At 36.1% G+C, this 18,327-nt stretch overlaps 1 protein-coding gene and 1 long non-coding RNA gene across 5 annotated transcripts in view; one reads left to right on the forward strand and one right to left on the reverse strand.

Annotated features, from left to right (window-relative positions):
* LOC121737306 (semaphorin-1A) overlaps positions 1-18,327 on the reverse strand; it is a 389,517-nt gene that overhangs the window by 321,141 nt on the left and 50,049 nt on the right. The gene's annotated exons all lie outside the window — the stretch shown is intronic.
* LOC121737321 lies at positions 660-6,458 on the forward strand. Its single transcript, XR_006037125.1, has 3 exons — positions 660-670; positions 3,689-3,696; positions 6,406-6,458. It is a non-coding gene; the product is annotated as an uncharacterized LOC121737321 (long non-coding RNA).

The following is an 18,327-nucleotide window of genomic DNA, read 5'->3' on the forward strand; positions in this document are numbered from 1 at the left end:
ATCATCACGATTCTTTTTGAGGAAGCTTAGGTCATCCCCTCTGTTCTCGTAGACGATTATCTCATGATGTTCTGAGGCTTTTACTATTCCATAGTAATTTGCAGCCCTGCCTTTGTCCTGTCCCAGTGACATGGCGTCTACGCTGATTATGCGTGGGGTGGTACTGTGTCTTATCCCCATTGCTCCCAACTCCTTCAAAGACGAACATGCCCGTTCAAAGGCTGTTTGCGCGTCCCATTCGAATACTATTATCGTTTTGGTGTCTGATTTCAGTACTCTGCATGGTTGGCCAGCGAAGGTAGTTGTTGGGAGGGCTAAATATTTGCTCATTTTCATGTTCGTCCCGGTGAGATGTTGACGTGGTTGGGAGTGCTAAGACGGCTGTATGTTATACCCAATGTTTCGGTTGGATTTGACATAAAGAGAGGGATCGGCCTTAGTTTAATTTTCGGTTCCCCGTTTTGTCCGCGGGCTAGTAATTGTTGGGTTTGCTCTAGGGTGGGCTGTGTTACAATTTCGGTTGAAACTGCCCGTTGTATTTCTGTGTGTGCCTGTGATTGTGTTGGCGCATGTATTTCTCCTGGGGTGTGGGTTGATGTGAAGTGTGTCTGTATGGACGTTGGGGTTTGTGATTGGCCGTTGGCCTTTATAATATTAGTAGGAAATTTCCGTTGTCTGGTACCTGTAACACAAGTCCTTTAGGTACTTAGCACGGGGCCAGACTGACGTGGTGTGAAGCGTCTATAGATGTTATTATTATTATTACTGGTCCTTTAATTGCAAACTTAGCTCACTCACTAGATAAATCACAACAAAAGCTTTATAATTATTCTACGACTCTACTTTCTGTGAGAACGTGATATTGATCAAGTCAAGTATATAAACACCCATTAGTGACGAATTACGACTCGCTCACATTTAAATATTGTGCATCTGAAAAGGCCGCTTAGCTTATTATAAAGCTCATTACAATAATGATTTTTCATATTTACCCGCGACGACACACCTTTGTACAGCTGTTAAAACAATACTTGACTAGTATTGTGTAGCCAGGTGTCATATAAAGAGAACAGGAAGTTTTTTTGATTTATACCATAATAGACAGACGGACACTTTCGCATTTATGATATTAAGTATGGATGGAGAGCTTTTAACGAGAGATTTTAACGTGGAAGAGCCATGCTTCGGCACGAATGGGCCGGCTCGACCGGAGAAGTACCACGTTCTCACAGAAAACCGGCGTGAAACAGCGCTTGCGCTGTGTTTCGCCGAGTGAGTGAGTTTACCGGAGGCCCAATCCCCTACGGCCTACCCCATTCCCTTTCCTACCCTCCCCTATTCCCTTCCCTTCCCTTCCGATACCTATCCTTCCCTATTACCCTATTATCTTAAAAGGCCGGCAACGCACCTGCAGCTCTTCTGATGCTGCGAGTGTCCATGGGCGACGGGAGTTGCTTTCCATCAGGTGATTCCGTTTGCTCGTTTGCCCCCTTATTTTCATTAAAAAAAAAAGATTAGTTCGTACATGTTCAAGCATCTCAAGTTAGTTGCATAAATTATGGCGTCCTGAAATATGTGAGAGCGACGAAACATCTCAATAAAGACCATCTATCTTGCCATCATTCGCATACGAGTTTTTGTCCTGGCTGTCACACAGGGCTGGCAACGAGAAAATTCCTTACGTGAGCAGCGTTTGAAAGGAGGGATGAGACGATGTAATGATGTAACGTAACAAATACCCAGTAGGGAAATGAAAAAACTTCTAAAAACCAGGAGTAGGCATATTTTACAGCGCCTCTAATGGTTACTTGCGGAACTAAAATCGCCATACTAAATATTTACGCAGTCGGTATCGAGTATCGATAAATGCTATAGTTTTAAACTCATGGTAGAGCTACTGTACTGATGTTAGAACTTACAGTTTATTCGAGTTTTATTAGGAAGACTACAGAGTTGATCGGTGGTCCTTGTCCACTTGCACTGATGCAACCTTAGACCATACACTTGATTACGATTACTTGGGGCACATCTCTCTAAGATTGTCCTTTGATTGCGTATACTATACAGACATCTTCATTCATACCAGGAATTGATGGATATTAATAAGCCACTAGCTGTACCGGCAACGTTGTTTTGCCATAAAATAATTTTCCCTGTTTTCCTGCTTTTCTCTTGAAGTTTTTCAATAGACCTCACGGAGCCCGAGACCTTTCCAACGAATGCAAAACCGTGGAAATCGGTTCGTGCGTTCTGGAGTTATATTGTCAGGACTCAGGAAGGAAAACCCGACTTATTTTTATATATTAGATCAGGTCCATTGGATATAATATTCTTCCATGATTGTCTATCATCAACGTTAATTGAGCATGCTAAAGACAGCTTCAAAGTCGTAATCGTGGCAATCAATTAATCCCCCAACGTGAAGCTATAACCTGAGAAACCATCACAAACGTAGTTGCGTGTGGCAACCCTGGCGGAAACGTGATATGTGTCAAGTGTCGGTATTAGTTGGTGAATAAATAATAGCACCTTGGCTGTCGCGTGTTCCCGGGGGGAGCGGCCTTTGCCTGTTTTTCGTCATGAGCCTCGATTGTTTTCGTATTGACGTACAGAATGTTAAACGCGCGCCTTGTTTGCCCCCATTATGTACTGACGTATACTCGATAGGTATGTTATTTTACACGAGCAACGTGGCTAATCTATGTTGTTTTGTCTTATATGCTAAGAAGTCATTTGGATAGTGACAGCTTAATTAGCTAGTCATGAGCCTTTAGCCAAGACGTTTTATTTATCGCTTCTTTATAGAATCACCGATCAAAATGGAATTTACATAAGCGTTCGACCTTATGTTAACGTCGACTCGTGTAATGTCAATTTCATACATTTTGATCGACGATTCTATAAAGAAGCGATAACAAAAACGTCTTGGCTAAAGGTCCTGTACTAGTTTAGTATTATAAAGCAGGTTAAGATTCCCTTAGAAATAATTTTGTGTAATGAAACAAAAAACACATTTGAAAGTTTATTTATGTGAACATAATGAAAAATTGAAAAACTTGAATAAGTTTGGTTATTATTACTGATACTGCTCTATCTGTCCGTTTGTTTGTTTGTCTGTAACCTCTCCTTCTTCTTAATCTTCATAAGTTGATAAGTGGTTTTAATTTTCGATTAACGATACTATCATGTACAACGACAAGTCTTGCCACTCTTCGTCAAAAAACCGTTCATCACATAAACTTTTAGGTTAATGTTTATTAAAAGTTGATAACATATCAGAGTTCTCTACAAGAAAATAATTTATTTGTAATTAATAGCGTACAGCCACACCTAGCCGCGCCCTTTTCAGTGTATTTGCTTACACGTAGCTTTGAAATTACCGTAATGGTTCAGCAATTGCTCGATTCTGAAGAAGATTGCATTAGTATTTCATCGATATCTCCCGTTTAACCTCGTTACTTGTGTAGCAAAATATCTGGAGATAAATGTCTGGTTTATTGCTTTCAAATTGATCTAATTTCAGTTTCATCTAGACACAATATTATTTAATTTGGTAAAATAACCTGAACCACTATTTTATATGAGACTAGCTGATTAGGCAAACGTAATTTTTCCATAAATTTTATATTATTTACAATACAAAAATTAGGCCCTAGTGCTTAACCGCTAACCCATTTTCCCTCCTTAGTAAAAAAAGTATCCATCCATGATGAAAAAACAATTTAACCATTTAAATACAAACAAAAATTTATTTTCAGCAAAGATTACATTAAAAATGCAATTACTGAATTTTATTAGTCGTTCCATTTTATCTAACCACGTTGTTTTATCTAAATTAAACGCAAATTTTCTTCAGATAGAATCACAAATTCTGTTGGGAAAAATCACGAGTACTGAGACTAATAACTTAAAACCTTATCATGCCGTAGTAAATGCCAAATTGGAGCACTTATTCACTTCATTTTCTTCTTTGTTATACTCTGTCTCTTTTTTTCTTGACAAACCTAAGTATTAGTGCATATAATGCTACCTATTTCAAATGTTATTGAGTGAAAACTTCTCTAATGGTGTTGTGCATTTTTGACATGGGTAAAAATATATTTATATCACGTCAGGAAATCTGACCAAAAAACTTTAACCACGCCTCTGGTGCAACCCACCCTTAACAGACTAGTTGATCAGATCTGCACCAACATTTTACTGACAAACCAAAAAGTTCGTAAGACAGTGTAAGAGAATAGACCGCTGGCGCAGCATTCGAGGGCGATTAATTTTTACTTCGATAAAAAAAGGGGGTTTACTTCTTGCAGCAAAAATGTATGCCTGCTTCTGCTTCTACCGCAGCAAAAATGTATCTGTGTTGTTTCGTTTTCGCTTCTTCCGGCACTCCCAGAGTGCAAGTAAAATTTTTTTGTTACATTTAGATCAAAATGAATTGAAATGAAGTATAAAAGGATACATTTCACGTTTATTGTGTCATCGATTTATGGCAAGCGTTTGATATGATCAGCCATAACATGGACACTTAGGTTTACGAGCTGCACGTTATTGGTCTTGACTTCGGCGTAATATACGGTTGTTAGGGTGAACACCGTTATCCTTAAAACCATCAAATGAGCACGTCAAAATGAAAAACTATAAGAACAATGCTGTGAACTCGAAAAAATCCGTTGTCATACCCATACAAATTGCCGATCCGGGCAATTTGTACTGTTATTTTGGAAATATAAAGTTTCTTTATAAATATTTGTTATCTTTGTCAAATATTTATAAAGAAACTTTATATTAGTTTCTTTTTAATAACTTAACAGTTGAAGTAATGTAATTTAAGTAAAGATTTTTAAGATTGAATTCTTTGATATCTTTTATAATTAATTTTCATTGTTATCAGAACACATAAAAGCAACAAGTAAGAACGAATTTAATGGTGAAGGCGTTGCAAGAATAAAATGCAAAGGCATAGCGAGCTAAATCTTAAAATAAGAGAGATATCTCTAGAATTAGGCCCCGTCTTCCCGCTCTACCTATCTCAAGTTATGACGTAATCTTTGAAAGAGACAACTAATCTTCTTAATTAATATTCCTTCGCGAGTAAAGTAAACGCTCCCGAGAAAATTTCGCTTTAACAGAATTTTGTAAGTTGGAATTATTTGTATTTTTTCCCGAGTTCTCGAAAAGGAAAGCCTTTATTAAAGTTTCTTCATATTACGATAAACACATTTTAATATGCTTTGTCACAGGGATATGTCATATTGCTATACTGTGATTTTGCTTAAAGAAATTATAATTATTAGTACCTACTTAAGACAAAGACAGACGTTATACGGTGGATATAGTAGTTTATACATAAAAATTTTAACCTACAAAATTCAAATTTAAGTATACTTATCTTAAGTTGGCTGTCCCGACAAACGTTATTTTGCCATTTAAAGTATTTCGCCGATTTTCGCCCATATTATTTTATTGAAGTGACAAAATAAGTATGGCACCATAGCAACGTCCATCGCTATCCCGTCGCACAAACAATGGTCGCCGTCAGTCTCGAGTTGTAATAATTTACTATTATTTATTCAACAAATGCACTATCAATATAAACATTAGCCAGTAGCCGATTCTCAGACCTACTGAATATGCATATAAAATTTGGTAAAAATCATTAAAGCCGTTTCGGAGGATTACGGTAACTAACATTGTGACACGAGAATTTAATTAATTAATTTAATATAAGGTCAATGTGTCGAAGTCCGTCTGGGAGGTAAGTCCGTCTAGCGGCAATAACTTCCATATTTGAACGACTAGTTTTATATGGCTCAGTGGGTAAAACAATATTGCAAAGTTAGTTTGACCTAAGAAACAGACATGTCGCTACTAACTACCTGTTACGAAAAAAACGATCTCAAATTTTTTTTTCCGTTTTGTACTCGCAGTCGGAGCGTAAGTCTCTGCCAAAAAAAATAAAAAAAAGTGGAAATACGAAGGAGTTTTTGGAGTTTCTTGGATTACGTAAGTAATTAAGTGATCCTTTTACTTATTACTGGTGTTCGATTCATTAATATCGCTTTAATTTCGTTATTATCACCTGCAATATGTGTCTAACCTAAAATTGCAATAATTGGGAAGTCCGTCTAGTTTTCATAAGGAAAGGCCGTCATATGCCGGTCTTACCTCGAATCAGATATTGTCAACATTTTCAAATATATATATGTCTTTATTGTTAATTTGAATTTAAACTTAGGACTACTTAATCATAACATTGCCCAAATTTTACTGCACGAAAGGAGCATACAAGAGGGGCTGATAAAAATGGCAAAAGTTATGAACAACAAATTAAAAAAAGAAGGGTTTGGTTTTTTTCAATATTCCCAAAACCAACAATTATTTGAGATAATCAAAATTTGAAAAAAGATCCTTAAAGAGCAGGAAATTTCCTTAAAAAATCCTACCTCCCGGACCAACAAAACTTATAATTTTAATTGAGCGGCGAAAATAAAAACGCGTAACTTTCGCGTGCATGACCTCAATCTACCACGTAAACTAAAAAGTTATTTTAACTAACTAAATATTAATATTACGGAATAAAAAAATAGGTACTAAGTAGACGTATCAATAACAATAATCAAATCAAAATTAAGTAGGGGAGTATGTTGAAAAATGTCTCATCCCATAAATGATGATGAAGCAAAGTTGTAGATTTTACCGGCACTAATTAATATAATTTTGTTGTAATAAACATTTATGTTTATACTTAGTGTTTAATTTTTCAAAAAAATCACTATAATTTTAATGAAAATGTTTGCAGCCACTTAGACTTACGATATGCCGGACTTGCCTTAAAATGATATGAAATTATTTTTCTCTGAAATGCGAACCGTATTACCGACACCTTAAACACATGTTTGAATGGCCGTTTTGCGGCTTTGCTAGACACCGTTGCCATGCATTTTACTTCACAAGTTATGGCTATACTGCTGCTAGACGGACTTACCTCAAACTGTAAGGGAAGTCCGTCTACACGCCGAGTTTTTAAAAAATACCTCGTAAGTAAAAAAATACGGCAACTAAGATTATTTTTAATAATTATAGGTCTAATTAATATATAGCCTATAATTTCCGATAACACAAGTAACTTTAAAAAGCGAATCTCAAGTCAAAAAATTATGTTAAACTTTAATTTTAGAAAAGTATGCCGGACTTCGACACATTGACCTTATATAAGACGAGCTTTTGCCCGTGGCTTCGCTCGCGTTAAGAAGTATTATTATATATCCAAACTTTCATTCCCTCTTTGAACCCCTTGGGGTTGGAATTTATCAAAATCCTTTCTTAGCGGATGCCTACGTCATAACATCTACCTGCATGCCAAATTTCAGCCCGATCCGTCCAGTGGTTTGGGCTGTGCGTTGATAGATCACTATGTCAATCAGTCAGTCACCTTTGAGTTTTATATATATAGATTACCTACAAATAAAGAAGTATTTCCATTTCAGAACGACTTAGTTGCGGCCTGCGATAGCTAAATTGGAGCCGTCTATTACTGTCTATATCAGTGTCTACACCGGATATAGTTTAATATGTATCTGAAATGTATCCCAATTGAATTACCGAGCAGTATCGTACAAAGACTCGGTCCAAACTTTGAGATCAAAGACAACTTTGGGGTTCAGTAGACCTGAAACAATACATTGTATGAATTATCCTTGCCAAATACCTATATTATTGTAGGCGTTTCCAAGAATTTGTGTTTGCGTAGTGTAGGTTCTATCTGCAGAACATCTTGAGATGACCAGTCATTGATATTGTGATTTGCGTGATACGGCATCAGGAGACCTACCACCAAACCGTTTTGAGACTCAAACAATCGAAAGAGAATGCCGCGTCCTGCTCTAACAACGTCATTTCACGTTTGTTAGAGCAGGACCCGGCATTCTCGGTCGATTGTTTGAGTCTCAAAACGGTTTGGTGGTACGGGTCCAGATTAGACTTTTTACATGTAGGCAAAAGCATTTGCCTTAACCTTTATATAGCTTCAAATATAAATTATGAATAGCCTAAAATGTCCTTCTATTATTTCTTTCGATTTAGATTGGACAACGCAGATTTTCAGCAACTTTTCCGCAATCAATTGATTTTGTTGCTTCACCTTCTAAGAATACATTACAAACTGCAATCAACATTGCCTTGCCCACATTTTCATTAAAAAAAACAATGGTCTCGAATATCATTGTTTACAAGCTGAATGTGGCTGAAATGAGAGTTGAATACAAATGGCGGGAATCTGTAAATGACAGGTCCATTGTTGTTCCCATGCGACGATCATCCTGCGAAATGATCCATGCTTCACTTCAGCCTTGAGATTCTTGTTTTTCATCGATTTACTTGATCTACATATTTCTTGTCTGCTTAGTTTTTGTAGTGAAATAATAATATAAGTGAAAGTAATTGTAGCAATAATAATAACGTACCATAAACTTAGTAATCGTAGTTTCAAAACCCCTAAAAATATGCTTTATAAGTCTAATTGTTTTTAAAATTGTGGCAGTGCATCTGAAAGTGATAATCAAAGTAACTAAGATTTGTTAAGAATGTAACGAAACAATAAACATGTGTGAATTATAGAAACAATGATGAATCAATCGTTTAAGGACGCTACCATAAAAATGATGTCAAAAATTTGCAGGTCAGTACGAATATCGACCTTAACGACATTAAAATAACGTTTAATATTTTAATGTCGTTAATCGTCGTCGTCGTGCCTTGTACAGTGGCGGTTACGACGCTCGCCGCTTTCTTGATAGGGCGAAAATGTATGAAGAAATTTGAGAGCGTTTCTTATTTTTCTTATACTTAAATGGAAATGTCATTTATTTTTAATATAAAATATTTAGCTATTCGTATAGGGGACTAAATAAGCAACAATTTTTTTGTATATTTATTTTCCTTAGTTCAGTGTATTTAGCTATAATGGTACCTAATCAAACCCCATTTTTTTAATAGTTTGCGATTATTGTGATGGTTAAAACGTATTTATGTGAAAATTTTGTATGCGGGTATAAAAATTTTATAGTATAGACGTAGAGATGAATATATTATCTTTCATTTGAAACCAAAATATCCTTGCAGTGTGACTCCTAATTCTTTAAAATGGTACCTGAAAATCGCTGATATTTGTGAAAAAATGTGATAGCGTCCTTAATTGAACAATAAATGTAGCAATGGTGTTTAAAGTAGCAGCACCATTGAAGTTAAATTAAAAGCTATAGAGGCACTAGATGTGAAAGTCTCTGAGCACTCTAATGAATCGTTTCCGATGCGACGAGGCGTTGGCACTGACTCCAATGCAATTTTACTATTGTTCACGCGGATTTTCATATTTTTCCCATATGCCGTTTAAAGCATTCATAACACGGCTTAAAATGATCTTGTAATAACCCGAATACGCAAATAGCATTTTTGTTACTGTGGCCTGTATTTTAAATCCACTTACCCTCTATTCATTCGAATCTGATTAGATCTTATAAAAATATTTCTGCTTCGTTAGAACAAACAAACGCTACATAACATAATCAATACCCTTTTTTGGCTTTGTTGTAGCCATGAAATAGATAACAATTTCAAATGTATATTAACGATTTACATTACTTACATGATTTTGTGAAGAAATTATTATTTTCATCACATTTCAGCTTTACTAAATAACATTAAAAACAATTTAATGTTTAGAGTGTTTGTATTAGTGAACAACAAAGGCACTAGGCCAGAACCCTGAGGAATTCCCGTTGTTTCAATGCATGCTACGCCAGAAAATCCTTTAACGTGCATTTGAAATAATATATTTAGCATAAATATTAATTTAATATTAAACTAGCTATCTCAATTAAGAACTTGGGCACAGAATATAACAAATAGTTTTGTCGAATGCTTTTCAACAGTCAAAAATGTCCTAATTTCTTACAAAATTGGTTTATAGCTTCAACACCACGGTAGCTGGGGGGTAATTATATATTACAAGCACTTTTAATTACAACAAATGTTTTTATACCGTGAATTATACGAAACTACATGCTTCGCGTGATTAGAGTTCGAATTAGCGTAAATCATTACAATCTTAATTAGAAGCTTTGTAAAGCTAAAGTTTTAGAAATTACTTAATATTTCTGTGAGCGGTTCGACCAAGTTATTTTAAATATAGGTTAACTTCAGCGTTTAATTTTATTCCGCCGATGTTACCTTTTATTTTTACTGGCATTATTTATCGATACTTTTATTTCCGATTTTGTTAATTTTTGTTTAATTCAATTCTTTGGATGATGAAGATTTTAGCGGTAGATTAGCATTTGACCAATTGAAAACATTAATAATGACACCTGTTTTGCATCCATGCCTATGTGACTATGACTCCGACCTACAAAGTTATCTTGCAGATTTTTACCACCCTTAAAAAGCATCTTATTTTTTGCCTGGTCCTACTTATATTTCACTTCTCTCTGCTTTAATTTCCTATTTATCTCAATTTAGAAAAATCGTATAAAAATAATAGCCGAAATCACATGAACTACGTCAAGAACTCAAGATTAGATTGAAAGTGTTAAAGCTATTTTTCTAGTCACAATTCCAGTGCACACTGAACTATGATATCTAGATCGAATTTCCTAGAATCCTATAGCATATTTTACGTCAATGAATTCAAAGGAACCTCGTATACCTTTAAATTACGCTTTTGTTAGATTATTTCCACTTAACTCGTCTGCACGGAGCGAAGAATGAATATTTCGAAATCTTTTGTGCGACATGTCACTGTGCTCCAGTTTGAAACGGCCTAGTTCCTTCAGGTAATGACTGCCGACGAAATATAGGTTTCGAGGTTTGACACTTTGTTTTGATGATAGTTTTCAGATCTTTGTTATCTAACTACGAAAAGGCAGGTTTAATAGTGTATTTGTGCAGGTATATTTTGTTTGTTTTACTACAGCGCCTAAACCACTATACGATTTTTATAGTTCGTACATTATTGTAGGAGGAGTAAATTAAATACTCAATCTGAATCACTGAATACTCTACTCTCGGCGGCGGCTGGTTGAGAAGTGGGCGACAGCTCTCACGTCTGGCGACCATAATATCTTTGCCGCCCCACCTTGGTAGGCGGCCATCTTTGTTTATCAATACACTACATAGTTAAAGAGTTCTGACGAAGCACCGGTTCTTCCGCTGGGTTTCCAAAGCGGTGGGTTAACAAGTAGAATATTATAGAGTATTATGCTAATCAAGATTTTCATTTCGTAATGAATCAAAGTAATTAAAATAAAATTATTGAAATTGCCCAAACAAGTAAAGGGTTAACCCTACAACATATAAATTATTTTGAAGGGTATTTAACTTTTGATTATTATTATTTATTCAAGCTTGTTTATGTTGGTCGCACAATATCCTGAATTTTTAAACTAACACGTGTATTGATAGGAAAAAACCTTTGTCTAAAGTTTTTAAATTCAGATTAAGGGTTGTTGTTGTTTGTTTAAAGTAGATATAAAAAAAATCCACAGCCGACCATAAAACCTCCTCTTTTTTGGAAGTCGGTTAAAAAGGTTTGACGTTAAAAAGCACTTCAAACATAGTAAATGAAAATAAAGTAGAAAATAATAAAAGTGATAGTGTTTCCTTATTTCGAGGCTAATATTACGAACATTTAAATTGGTAAAATTATACCCAACATGCTTTGCTATTATTTAAATCTAAATAATTGGAATCAAAGTAATCATGCTAATAATAAACAAATACGAAACTGTGTCTATCTATTATTTATTCACGCTTTAACCGAGAACCGATTTGGAAGAAATTCGGTACGAAGATACCTTGAGTCCCAGGTAAAGACGTGATAGTTTTATCACAAAAAAAAATCCGGTTCTCAAAAAAATTTAGAAGAAAAAGTCCAGTAGTAAATACACTAGTACTAAAATATCAAACGGTAACATTGGCCTGTATGTAGTATTTTGTCCCTTAAATTTTCAACCTTTTACAACCTTCTTTTACTCGAGGACATAAAACAAGGTCCGAACTGGCTTTATTACAATAAGCCCGATTGAATTGGTTAAAAGGATTTCCATAATGGAAACCCTTAGAATACATTTTATTGCCCTACAAATTACGGAAGATTTCTACGAGTACGTTCCGGCTTAACTTTGACTGCAAGTCTATTTTAGTAGCCAATGTTGTCAAAATATTTCTTTTTCTATAATAACTTGAGTAATAATGTCCCAAAGAGGTGATTGGTAGTGTTCGAAGCATAAAGTATACCTAGCGGAATAGAGCAACAATCTCGAGCTGTCAAACAAAACCGAAATTGGTTTTCATCTGTGTGAAAAATAAGTATGTGTTCGTATAGGTACGTAAAAATACGTGTACGTACACAAGCATGATTGAACATGAATTCTATGAGATTAAATTGTCAACGTGCGGCACGTGCCGACTGGACATCAAAAAAAGAGTGCTGCTGTTATGTATCACACCACTAGGGTTGCCATCACATTTATATCCGTCGCCGGTCTAGCACGACAAAAATCCCGGACATTTGGCCGAAATATGGCTATTTCCCCGGACACCCATTAAAACTATTTTATATTTACTATTACGTCCCAATTTTTTTCAACAAAAATTTGTAAAAATTTGATTATCTTAAGTCCTTGAAATCGTACCTACTTGATTTTGATCAAAGAAGGAAGAAATGCTTAGCGAGTTTTTATCTTTCGTTTATTGCTGCCTGGCTAAAAAGTTGGATTTCTCTCAACAAAAGTCTCCATCCGGATTTCACCCGGACACTTTTCAAAAACCCGGCCGGACGGTCCCCGGACGTCCTTCAAACTAGGACAAATCCGGGGAAATCCGGACGGATGGCAACCCTACACACCACACGTCTCTTTTTACCACGCGACTGATAGTGACATCTCTCTTGTCAGGCCTTTGTTTCTCTGTTCCGCTAAGTATATTAACTTTATGGTAATAATGTCCCAAAGAGGTGATTGGTAGTGTTCGAAGACAGAAGTTTAAAACTGTATTGCCCTTCATAAAAATTAATTAATTAATATCGTTGTCTATTCGATACAAATGACATACATATTTCATACGTGGGAGAGCCATGCTTTACCACGAATGGGCCGGCTCGACCGGAGAAATACCACGTTCTCACAGAAACAGCGCTTACGCTGTGTTTCGCCGAGTGAGTGAGTTTACCGGAGGCCCAATCCCCTACCCTATTCCCTTCCCTACCCTCCCCTATTCCCATCCCTTCCCATCTCTACCCTCCCCTATTACCCTATTCCCTCTTAAAAGGCCGGCAACGCACCTGCAGCTCTTCTGATGCTGCGAGTGTCCATGGGCGACGGAAGTTGCATTCCATCAGGTGACCCGTTTGCTCGCTTGCCCCCTTATTTCATAAAAAAAAAAAATAACAATACATCTTTAGAATCAAACAAGATGACGCCCGCAACTCCGTGGTGCCAAAATTCGGCCGGAAAACTGTACGGTTCCTCGACGATGGAGGGACCGTATATTTTTCCGGGATAAAAGTATCCTATGTCCTTTCCCGGGACTCAAAGTATCGGAATGATATCGGAGGATTAAAGTATAAGAGAAATCGGTTCAACCTTTCTTTCGTGGAAAGGTAACAGAAAGACAGACAGACAAACTGTCACATTTATAATATTAATTAAGTACGGATAACGGATATTAAGTATGTATACCATAGACACAAGATTGAAGATTGATATCCGATAACATGCAATGATATCAATTGCTTTGAAAAAAGGTCTCTGAACCTACAAAATTGGATTAGGTCTCTGACATTACATCCTGACCCTTATGCAGACGGAATAAGGATCATTTAAGAATCCTAGGTAAAATCTCTTTTAGAACGAGGCCACATTGCTCTGGTGCGGTGCGTCGCGAGTGTTCAAAATACAAGACTGTGATCATCACAGTGTGATTGTATTCCTTATGCGTCCGATGCAACTTTTCATAATATTATTATGTTTCATAAAACACTAGATAATATTGGCGACAATTTTGTGCCTAAGGCATTGCAAAATAGCAATTTTTGGGATAAAACTACCCCTAGATGTACCAAAATCGACTTAGCAGACCAAAAAATAGTAGCTGTAGACTTTCGAGTTTATAATATTAGTCCACAGTAATATAAGTGTTAATACCTCGACTGTTGGAATCGCAGACACAATAGATTTTCAATTGTTATGTTAGGCGGGTGCCGCTTGGGAATTTTCATGTGAAACGCTAAAACGGCGCTGCGATAACGCGCCGCAGCATAGCAATGTGGCTTCACTCTAAACTGTAAAGAGGAGTCAGTCCTTAACGTTTCACAAGTCAAATTACCCGGCCAGGGGATGGACGGGACGTCAATACTCCCATCTCCAGGGTACTGAGCAACTCGATTCACTGCATAATTATGCCGCTTTCAGCTGTGGTCTACATTCTAGAATTCGCTAGACATATCGAATTTTTACTTATTTGGGGATTGTGACGCCAGTGCAATGAGTTTCTAAAATACTAGAGTAGCAATGTCTTACAAAAGATTCTCAGAAATGCGTAACCACTTTTTTGTTCAAAAGACAATGTCAAGTCATATATTCGTTATGTCATTACTCATTATGTATGTGAGATATGCCTGCAGGCATCTTCGAAGTGGCAACGCGTTGCTACCGTAAACTTCCAATCTAGTTACGTTAGTAACATAGAATATCATTGCGCCAGTGTGTGTAACTGTATATGCAGGGTGTTACTTTATTATAGGGTTCGGTATCCATGATAATATTATATAAATACGAAAGTCGTAAAAAATACTAAAAATCAACCAAACTTGGTTGACTACCTACGGAAAATAATAAATCAACAAAACTTGGTTGACTGCGGTACCCTAAAACGTAACCCTAACCAGCAGATTTTTTGTACATCGGTAGGTTAATAGCACGGACGTAAAAAAAATACGGACGGATCGCCATTAAGAAATGAGTGAAGCACCCTTAATAAGCCCAGGCGATCATATGTACACATCTTGCACAAACACTCGCACTGTAATAAGCCGATCGTACCGCCATTACGCAATTAGACTGCATCGCGGTGACACATCTTTGTCATTCATAAATAAAAATAAATATGCCATCTTGTGTTGCAAAATGGTGCAAGAACAATACAACCTTACACAAAAAACATCAAGGAATAATATTTCATAGGTAAGATAACATATTTTTAAAGTATTTTGATAAAATAATGTAAATATTAATTCAACTTCAACAGGTCAGTAATGTCCATAACGAAGTGGGGAAATTTTCCCCAAACCGGGGAAAATTTTAAATTATTTTTAAATAATCAAATAATTAATTTTATTGTCTTTTATTAGTGTCATGTAAGTATTTAGCATACTATTGACCAGTAATTAGGCAGGAATACAATAATAGGGGTGTAGACAGTAAACGAAATCTAATACAAATTATTGTTTTTTTGAGAGTTTGTATTATAGAATTACCAAAAATGGACATATTTTACTTAATAACTTTATAATATTTTTTATATTTAATAAGTGATTTTTTTTATTTAAATAAGAGTGTATTTATTTTTTATACATATTTTTAGGTGTAACAAAATACTTATGTACTATCAGAGAAGTTGATTCCTATGCAAATCGGGGACATAAGTAGTTTGGTTGCGTTACGTCAAACCCAGCTGACAGATCACAATTAACATTGAATTGACATAAGTATTCGACCAAATAACGTTGGTCTGTCAGTTGCATAGGAATCAACTTCCTTGATGGTACATCTGTAAAATAAATATATTTCCTAAAATAGTCTACACCCCTATTAATTTCTTAATTTACAAAAGTGGATATAACTGTTGTTTGACGACCTCTGTGGCTCAGTGGGTGGGCTGTCGGTGGCTCAAGCCGGGGGTCGCGGGGTCGAATCCTGCCGACGGAACAAAAAGTTTTCAAAGTTCCTGGGTCATGGGTGTGTATTAAATATGTGTATCATATAATAAAAATCTTAAATATATGTATAGTATAACAGTATTAAATATATTTCCGTTGTCTGGTACCCGTAACACAAGTCCTTCAGGTACTTAGCACAGGGTCAGACTGACGTGGTGTGAAGCGTCCATAGATAAAATTGTTGTCTTAGATTTCCTTCAGTAGTAGGGGAGGGAAGGTGCTATTGGTGTAGTCACCCGAGCGTCATTGAGACCTAGTAGGAATGAAAATATTGAATGGACCTCTAGACCAGGAATAAATTTAACACCATGTTAGGTGATTTGATTTGACGTTAGCGCATGGTAGAACTCTCGATAGCTCTAACAGGCCGTTAACTGATTTAACAAGCCATTATTTATTTAATATTACTTGATTGTTTGATGAAACGGGTTACGGGACTTAAGTATCTTATATCTTTTCGTATACAGTAGGCCTACTACGAAACCGTTTTGAGACTCAAACAATCGAACGAGAATGCCGCGTCCCGCTCTAACAACGCCATTTCACGTTTGTAAGAGTAGGACGCAACATTCTCGTACGATTGTTTGAGTCTCAAAACCGTTTCGTGGTACGGACCCTGGTTTCTTATATATATCTATCTCTAAACGATAAATCTGTCTAGCTAGGAATTATTTTTAGAAAATGTCATTTTATTCGTGTTTTATCGAATACCGAGCAAAGCTCGGTCAAATAGCTAGTATAATTTTATTATTGTAAATGTTTGTACATAATCATTATTACTAATAATGTTATGTAAATAATATACTTCTCTGTACGTAACATGTGTTTTTTTTTCTATCTATAGTGTCATAAAAATAATATTTTCATTATGACATCTTTAACAACCGCTTACATTTCTGAAGCAAAAAAAACATAAAAATATGTTTAAGTATAAAAAGTACATTTAACTTGTCTGAGTTTACAAAATTTAAAAGTAGGGAAATTTATGATTTATATGGCAACCCTCATATCACGCACACGTCCTACACGGGCGGCCATAACTAGGCTTCACTCGTGATTAGAGAAGGTTACGTCCGTACTTTTTTTACGTCTGTGGTTAATAGTTAAATAATTTAAGAGTAGGTAATATTGTCCTACAAATAGAACAATCGATATTTTAGAACCATCAAATCAAAGTATGAAATCCATTCTATCTCTGTTAGCAACCATTTTCACGATTTTTCGCAGATAAAAATGTTGTTTGTTTTATCAAAATGAAGCTACTCACAAAAAATTTGCTTGATAGTAATAAAAAAAAATTGTTCTAGGGCTCCCTGGCCATAATACTTTTTATCCTGAAAAAATTTAAGGGTTTTCACGCAACAAACGAAGTTGCTTGCAAGACTTCAAACACTAAGGGCCTGTTTCACCACTTCCTGATAAGTGCCGAATAGGCTATCCACCACTTAACTTGACAGATGAAGTATGGAGAATCTGTCAAAAAAGCTGTGAATAGCCTATTCGGCACTTTATCGGAAAGTGGTGAAACAGGCCCTAAGACATATTGGTACTATTAATTAAAAATTTGTAAGAAAAGTCGTAAGTATCTAGAAGCGTTATAAAGCGAGGATGTCCTGTGAATAAACCTCCTTACAGTTCATTATTTCCTCGGCGTATTATAGCAACTATCTGCCACTCGTACCTGGAACAAAATAAAACAGTTAGTAAACTTAGCAATAAAAAATATACTAGCTGTCCCAGTGAACTTCGTGTCACTTTAAAACCTTCCCTGAATTTCTACGAATATTTTAAGACTAAAATCAGCCCAATCCGTTCAGCCGTTTTCGAGTTTTAGCGCGACTAACACATTTGAAAATCCATTTTTATATATAAGATAAGATAGCAATATTATATCAGACAGAGTCAAAATATGAATAATGATAATTGGTCATACGAATTTACAATCTACTCCGCGAGTAGACGTGGGAGAGCCATGCTTCGGCATGAATGGGGGCCTCGACCGGAGAAATACCATGATACACAGAAAACGGGCGTGAAGCAGCGCTTGCGCTGTGTTTCGCAGAGTGAGTGAGTTTACCGGAGGCCCAATCTCCTACCCTATTCCCTTCCCTACCCTCCCCTATTACCCTATTCCCTCTTAAAAGGCCGGCAACGCACTTGCAGCTCTTTTGATGCTGCGAGTGTCCATGGGCGACGGAAGTTGCTTTTCATCAGGTGACCCGTTTACTCGTTTGCCCCCTTATTTCATAAAAAAAGTCTAAGATATAATAATTGGACGCATAATAAGCATATTACAACTTAAAGTTGAACAAGCGTCTGAATCTGAAGATTACCTA

The sequence above is a fragment of the Aricia agestis genome, chromosome 20, assembly GCF_905147365.1.
Source record: "Aricia agestis chromosome 20, ilAriAges1.1, whole genome shotgun sequence".
NCBI lineage: Eukaryota > Metazoa > Arthropoda > Insecta > Lepidoptera > Lycaenidae > Aricia > Aricia agestis.